This window comes from Clupea harengus, chromosome 17 (assembly GCF_900700415.2).
Source record: "Clupea harengus chromosome 17, Ch_v2.0.2, whole genome shotgun sequence".
In the NCBI taxonomy this organism is placed as follows: domain Eukaryota; kingdom Metazoa; phylum Chordata; class Actinopteri; order Clupeiformes; family Clupeidae; genus Clupea; species Clupea harengus.
The window spans coordinates 25,767,268-25,775,034 of record NC_045168.1 but is presented as its reverse complement, the minus strand read 5'-3'; the positions used below and the strand labels follow the sequence as shown (position 1 = coordinate 25,775,034).

General features: G+C 37.8%; 1 long non-coding RNA gene across 1 annotated transcript; it reads left to right on the top strand.

Annotated features, from left to right (window-relative positions):
- The first annotated feature begins 748 nt into the window (after positions 1–748).
- On the top strand, positions 749–2,079 carry LOC116224404. The gene is made up of 3 exons (XR_004165565.2): positions 749–1,107; positions 1,193–1,277; positions 1,471–2,079. It is a non-coding gene; the product is annotated as an uncharacterized LOC116224404 (long non-coding RNA).
- The last annotated feature ends 5,688 nt before the right edge of the window (positions 2,080–7,767 follow it).

Genomic DNA, 7,767 nt, shown 5'->3' with positions numbered 1-7,767 from the left:
TTGAGTAATACAGAATTAGAAATAAAAATAATAAGAGGAAAATATAAATTACTAATGCAGAATATTGCTGTCACACTACCTGAAAAATACCACTTAACTGTAGTATGATTTCGAAATATATCAATATTGCACACAGAAATGAAAGAGAAATGGCTAAACAGTGTACAGTAGTGTAGCTACACTTCATGAGATTAAACTACCATCGATATATTGCAAATGCAGTGTTAGAGTACCCCCTAGCGGTCATACGGAATCACCAGAAAATTCACGATGCACATCAGGAACACAGCGCAGCACCCACGGCGATCTGCTTGCGGAGCTGATCTAGATGATCCAAGAAGTCACGGCACCAGTGTAACGACCCTCACTCTCATGTGTATCAGTGACAGGGAATCGGACCAGGGGTTCTTCACAGTGGCTTTTATTGTCTGCATTCACAATAGAAACAAATAATCCATAAAATCTTTACTGCAAACTCGACTGCTTACGTACGTCTCGAACAGGGATAGACTAGCTCTAAGGTACGGGAAGCGCAAACGCCCAAAATGCGTTAAAGTGAAAGAAAATAAACAAGCAGTCGCGCAGCCTCATATTGAACCTTAGTGAATGCAGTATAGTATTTGGGACATTTCCAGGTTTCACACATAACATCAAAAAAACATTGGATTACAATGGTATGTGAAATACAAATTTTGTTTGAATTCACTTAATCTAAAGTTAGGTTCATTTCAACTCTGTTACACCTACTCCCTCTGCCGTTACCCAGTTAGTCTCTCTCTGTCACACCGCAATACGTCACTAATTGGGCAATGGGTTGCGATTGATTAGGCTACCTGACATATTACCCACAGGCTTATGTATAGGCACCCGGGGTCCTAAAGCCGGTAGCTCGTCAACACCACTGGTTCTGGGATTGTGTAGCAGAGTCACGGGTGCTGCGTGAAATAAACAGGTATGTCTGGGCAAAGGTTTCTTTAAGTTCTTCCGTCACTGATTACTAGCTTGCTAAGTGGCTACTTGTTTAACTATGGTATAGGAGGGCAGACGCTGGCAGAGCCGCTGTGTTTTGATGTACGTGTGTGGGCGTGACGCCGTGTGTGCAAAAAGGTACGTTATTGAACGTATTCGTGGTATTCTGTTTGTAGTATAATACAGACAAGTCATGATGTACTCTTTATGTATCCTTCACCAGTGTCTGCTGGGCACTGTTACCATAGCAGAGAGGGCAGTTATTCTCCAGAAGCCATCAGCCACAGTGTAGTAGCCATCTTGAAAAGGTACTGTATGCGTACCAGCAGGCCATAGCGGCCATTCATTTTGCGCTGACAAGTGACGACACTAATGTAGGCTGGCTGACTAACACTTTGCCCTGTATTGCTGTTTTTAATTGATGTAATGCCATCACCTCTCCCATGTGTGCTGCTTTTAAGGCTGTGGGATCTTAACAGTGTTTGTTTTATATGTTTGCAGCGTTAGACCCTCGCAGCTACCCAGGGCTGCTAGTTGCTGTTCTCTTTTAATGTGTATTTGATGCATTGGTGCCGCGTATAGTTTGTTTACTTTTTTTTTGTTCCTCTAGCCTATCGGCCTAAGTAGCTTGTGTAGGTACTACCTATTTAATGTGAGCCGCAGGCTAGAGTGGATTTATTTTGTTTGTTTTTCTTTTTTACTGTACTTCCAGTTCGTGTGTCTCCCTCCCCCTCCACAGCTAATAGCCTCGGTGCTTATAAGGCCCATTAGTACCTGACCTTGGATAGCCGGTCTCTGTAGTTTTTCTCACTCTAGTAGCCTACAGAGATTGCAGTGTGCATGTAGTTTGAACTCTTAATTGCCGTGTCACATATCACAGAGTGTCTTGGATATTGTAGTGCATTTTCCCTGAATCTAAAACACGTGTTATTTAGTGTGCACAAGACCACGTGTGTTAGAGACCTGGCCTGACATCAGTTCTCCTAGTGGCCCAGTACCGAGGTTCCCCAGTCCCCCTATTGTGTCTATGTATTTTTTTGTATTATATCTGGTGACCAACCAACGCTACTCGTGTCTACTATTTTTATACTTTCACCAAAAACTGGCAATAGTGTTATTGAGTTCCCCTTGCTATGACATAATTTAGCCCACTTCAAGGGGTGGCGTAGTCAACAGTACCCGAGAGGGCGCTACATGTACAACTTCTCAAATGGCCTCGAATTTATAGCTAAAGTTGCGTGTAACCGTTGGACGTCATAATCAGCACCATATGACGTCTTATTATGCGAACCGGGTGATCCCTAAACTTGCCGAGCAAAGACAATCCTGACAAAACGAATTATTTTCTGGTGTGTTATGCATGTACTAAAGTGTACAAGTTTATCACTGAAAGACACCTACATGGATTTGAAAAATCCGTATAGGCTTAATGTCAATGTCATTTTCTAAGATTTTAATAGTAAGGGGAAATATTAAAACGTATTTACTGAATATAGGCCTAATATATTGGTTATTTTCCTGAACTATCAACTGTATACCTATATTCCTGAATTCTCTATATCCGATTTGGATTTGACCAAGAGTTACAACAACTGCCACTGTGTTTTATTTTTGTGTTCGTGTGCAGGCCCTCGTCATGGTTGAATAGGTCATGTTATGCATTTATTTGGAAAACTTTTCAAAACTGTTTTCATTCAATGACCAACAGTTACAACAACTGTTACTGCAGCCAGATAGCGCATAGAGAGAGATTGTAATGCATAGTATCCGATATAATTCAAGTAAAATGTCAAAACAAGCATATCTGATGGCACTCTTTTTTTTCACAGCCATGAGACATACAGAAGCTGACAACTTGAACTTATTTTGTATTTTATGATGTCGCCATCTACTGGCCACTGGTATGGAGGTAAGCAGAAAAAGATTGGTCATGAAATCAGAAGGCAGCAGTCAGGAGCTGGGCAGGCAGTAATGGCATTAATCCAGTTAGTGGGTGAAATAGAAGTCTGATAAAAGCCCCTGTTGATTACAGTTTTTTTTTTTTAAATTTTAATGTATGTTTATGCTTTTTTTAACCAAATAAATATGTTTGTATGGATTTAAATGTTATAGCTATAAAGCTATATTTTTGTTATTGGCCCCGGTTGTGTTCATGAATGTATAACATTTATGTCGGATTCATCGTGCCATTGAAATGAAGGATACCACTTTACTCAGCTACAGATCACAGATAATTATACATGAACACTGTCCCCAGCATATGTTGTCTATCAACCACATTAAGCTGTCAAGCAGTTCAAAACTACATAATATATGTTAGTTTATATATGTTACAGAGTTTTCCAACAGATTCTTCAAAAGGATATTACTTGAAGAAGATAATATAAGACTTTTCTCAGAGGCAGATTAATTTAAGATTTATTAAATGATAAAATACAGAAATTGTTATCTGATTTCCCCATTTGGATATATTACATATATGCCATGTTGTAGTACTGGATGTCCAATATTGCTATTCAGTCTGTTCGGTGCATTATTCTAACATTAAAGAGAGAATGAAACACAACTTACAGTACTATCACAAAAAGAATTATATTTTGTATGCAGATATGACTTTTAAAACAATATAACATGACATTATCTCTTAGAATAACGGTGACAGCTTCCTCTTTTGAAGAAACTTAACAATGTACAATTTAAGTGTGCCGATACCATATATTATAGGATCAAAGAGTGGTTGCAAAATCAAGAAAAACAGAGACATAAATACTGATACACCAAATGGTACTTGGTTGTCTGTCATGCGGGCACTAATAAATTCAAAACAACAACCAAAACAAAAGTTCATAACAATCAACAAATGTGGTATGCATGTTTGAAGTGCTTTGTTTTGACACTCCTTGGATGCTTCTCTGCAGATTCTGAGAATCTTAACATATGAAAACAAAATCACAAAGAGCGTTGGGAACATATAAACAACCGTCATTAGGAGTCCAACAATGCTATTTATCAAAGTACTAGTGCAGGAAAGTTTAACTAGATCAAAATTTGTACAGTGGGTTTTGTGAATGACATTGCCACAAAATGACAGCCGAATTGTCAGTGATGAAAACATTGCAAAAGAGCAGAAAGGATAAAGCCAGGCTACTGCAATGAGAATTTTAACCTTTCTTGGAGACATCTTGTCATGATAGTGTAATGGGGTGCATATGGCAGCATATCTGTCGTATCCCATTATAGCCAGCGTCACCAGTTCAACACTACCAGAAGTGTGCAAACAAAATACCTGAATGAAACAGTTTACCAGAGAGATCGTGTATGACTGTGTAGCAAGCTTAGTCATAATATGTGGCAACAAAGCTGAGCTTCCGTATATTCCATTAAATGATAAATTGCAAATGAAAATATACATTGGTTCATGCAGGGCTCGTTCCTTATAAACAACTACAATTAAAAGTGTATTCAAGGCAATGGTTAAAATGTACGGTAGAAGAAAAACAGTAAAATATAAATATTTCTGATGGTCCATCTTTTCATACATCTTCAGAATGAAAGTTGTTTCAGAAGTTATGTTGTCCATGGTACTCTGCAAATATTTGTTGAAGAGAATGACAAATGTAATGCACTCATATCATGAGCAACTCAGCAAAATGGTTTGTAACATTCTACAACACCCTTCCCATGTATAACAGCATCAAACACCATCTGCCAATACAAACTTTAAGTCTTTTGTTTTCTGGAAAATGAAAAGTATAGAAAAGACACGTTAAATAGCTGTAAATATAATAGTTACCCAAGCTCAGGTGCATATATGGTTTAGTGTGGGCCCACTGACAGAACACTATTTGGTGACAGTTGGAACATAGTTCTTATACTTCCAAAGATGGGAGGGACTTCTTCAGTCTGAATGCAATATGCAAAAGGAGGACTGCAGTAGTGCCTTAATTACATCAAGATTCCACCCAAACCCACAATAACAACAGCAAACCCAATCAGATTCATGTTTCAAAAAGTATGAAGTTATATTCATAAAAGTATCAGTACATCATACGTCATTTTCAGGATGAATGTAAAAAAAGATAGATGCTTCCTAATAAAAGGGTGTAATATGCGAGTGTGTGTTATATTTCTATATAAGTTTGCATTTGGAAGTTCATTAAGTAGTCTTGAGGGATGCTGATAAGGATATTTTGTGTTGCTAAGTTCTCAATGTGTTAAGTTCAATTATCCTAGAACATGCAGTGTGGTATATGTAATTATCTTAAATACTGTATGTAATGTAGTGCTGTAGTGTCAGTGAGTGAAATGGCAATAGTAACTTAAAATGATACATCGGCTATACTGATTCATTTTGTTTCGTTTTCATAATTTTTAAGTTCTCTGAACTTATATTCAAATATTTGTTATACTTAATCTTTAACCCTCTATGTACAATATTATTTTCAACTCAACAACACAAAATAAAATTAAGTTTTAAGCCTTAAAAATCAAGTTCAGTGCATCTTCATATTGGTGAAGAGTTTCAACTTAATTATTCTGAGTAAATAATATTAATAAGCTTACTTTTTTTTGAAGGTCTAGCTGCCGCTTGATTCATTCTGAGTACGGTAATGACTTAAATAGCAACTTTTTTCTAAGTGAGCACCGTACTTATTCTTCATTATTGACCACATATACTGATTTTCTGGTTCTGTTTACAAACTGACTTTAAACTGAAAGTTACTCTACAAGACACATTCAAATCTATGTAAGATTTCTATTAAAAAGAGTGAGATGAGAAAAACTTAAGAGGTATCACATCATTTATATTTCTTGTAAAACAACTGACAAAATAAAAGATTACATCAAAGCTTTAAAGAACAGCGTTACAAAGTTAACAAGTCAACAACAAATCGTTTATTTCAACAAATCATTTTTTAAGGTGAGTAAGGACGTTTTCAGAGGTTTGTTGTCATCCAGACACATAAAAATGTTCTGTATGAGAATGTGCGTGAGTTTTTTGGGATATTCTAAATTGAAAGCATGTCAGGCCAAACAACAACATAAATGCCTCAGAAAACCTCTGCACCCAATTCAAAGATGAAGGGGTCGGGACCCGATGTAAGGAGAGCAACAGGAGCATCATCAAAATCTGGCTCCTCTTCCTCCTGCAAAACACCATCAATACAATTACCAGGAGAGTTTCAATGGAAACACTTACAAAAAACTGACAGAAATGAACAAAAATGCAAATATATTCTGGAATTATTTTCATTATGTAAAATACCTGAAGACACAATCAGATTTTGTTATATTTATGGATATTAACAGGGCTTACATTGCAGGTATTGAACACCAAAACCAGTCCGTGATGCCTTCTGCCTGTACACAAAAATATCTCCTTTGGTTGACTCCTCTTCTTATATGTCTACATCAAATCGGTTTGTTGTTTATATGCAACACGAATGCTGTCAGGGCAAAAAGAATATTGTAGGTCTTAACTGAAGTTCTCGACCATTATTGTTAGCTTGCTGCTAACACTTTTATTCATCAGATCCATTAAAACACATAGAAGCTAGCTAGCTGCTAAAAAGTTACGTATAACATTAGCATGCTGATATGAATTATATGGGTTTCTGTAGAACATGAGTTGTTTTCAACATAAGACAATTGATTGTTGTTTACTTTGCACATGAACATACTTGGGGGGAAAATAACCCACTCAACTAGCTCTTTAGCTTCCTAGCCGCCAGCGCCAACAGTCGTGCAACTGAACTTGCTACTTGACAGCCAAAACGTGATTACTCAATAATAATTACAAAGAGGGAAATTCGCCACTTCTTATCGCAATTTCACTTGCTCCCGCAATTTTGTCGCAACAAACACCTAAAAAACACTGTTTACTTACCAGATAAGGACGCTTAGCAGCGACAGGATTACTAAAATATCTCCTTTGGTGGGGTGACCAGACGTCCTCTTTTACCCGGACATGCGGCCGGCAGTGATTGCAAAATCGTCCGGGATTTTGCCTCGTCGGATATTTGTGTTTCTCTGGGTCCTTCACAAACTAGTTTTTACGCCCTTACAAGTTTAGGAAAGGGTATCTCCCTTACGTTCCACCTTCTAGCACAAGCTCTGACTGTAGCGAGAACTGTCATTGGTCGACCGGCCTCTCAGTGTTGCCAGATGCACGATAATTATCCTCCAAAGACGATCATTTTGAGCATTTAATACGATACTTCACCATTTCCAATCTGGCAACACTGAGCACCGTGCCGTTTCCACTAGTTCCATTGTTTACAACAGCACATGACATCTGCATGTGGAAAAGATGTCAAAATTCCGTCGCGGGGGGAGGGAGCGGGGTCATCTGTATGCTACACACTACCACGCCCCTCCCCGCGACGAAGTGTCCTCTTTTTCACAAACTCACACCCTACGAAGTTGGTCGACTCCTCTTCTACAGGAGGAACATGCTTATAGAAGTCTAACTGATACTATACAATTATTAAGTCTGCTGTCTCCGTCTCTCATCACAAGATCTCTGATTCTGTTCTGAACTAGTCCTGCAACGACGTTGATGACGTCAGACGTCACGTTTGAATGAAACTAAAAAATATGAGTTATCAGGCAATGTTTACTCAAACAAATACATTCCAATACAATTAAAACGTCTTCATCTGCTCAGAAAACTAATACATTTAAAGTTGTGTCAACTAAATACCAGGTTTTAAGTACTGAATAGAATGTTAATAAGTTAGTAGAACTGTTTGGGTTTACAGTGAGGTGGCATATGCTATTCAATGCAGATAATCAAGA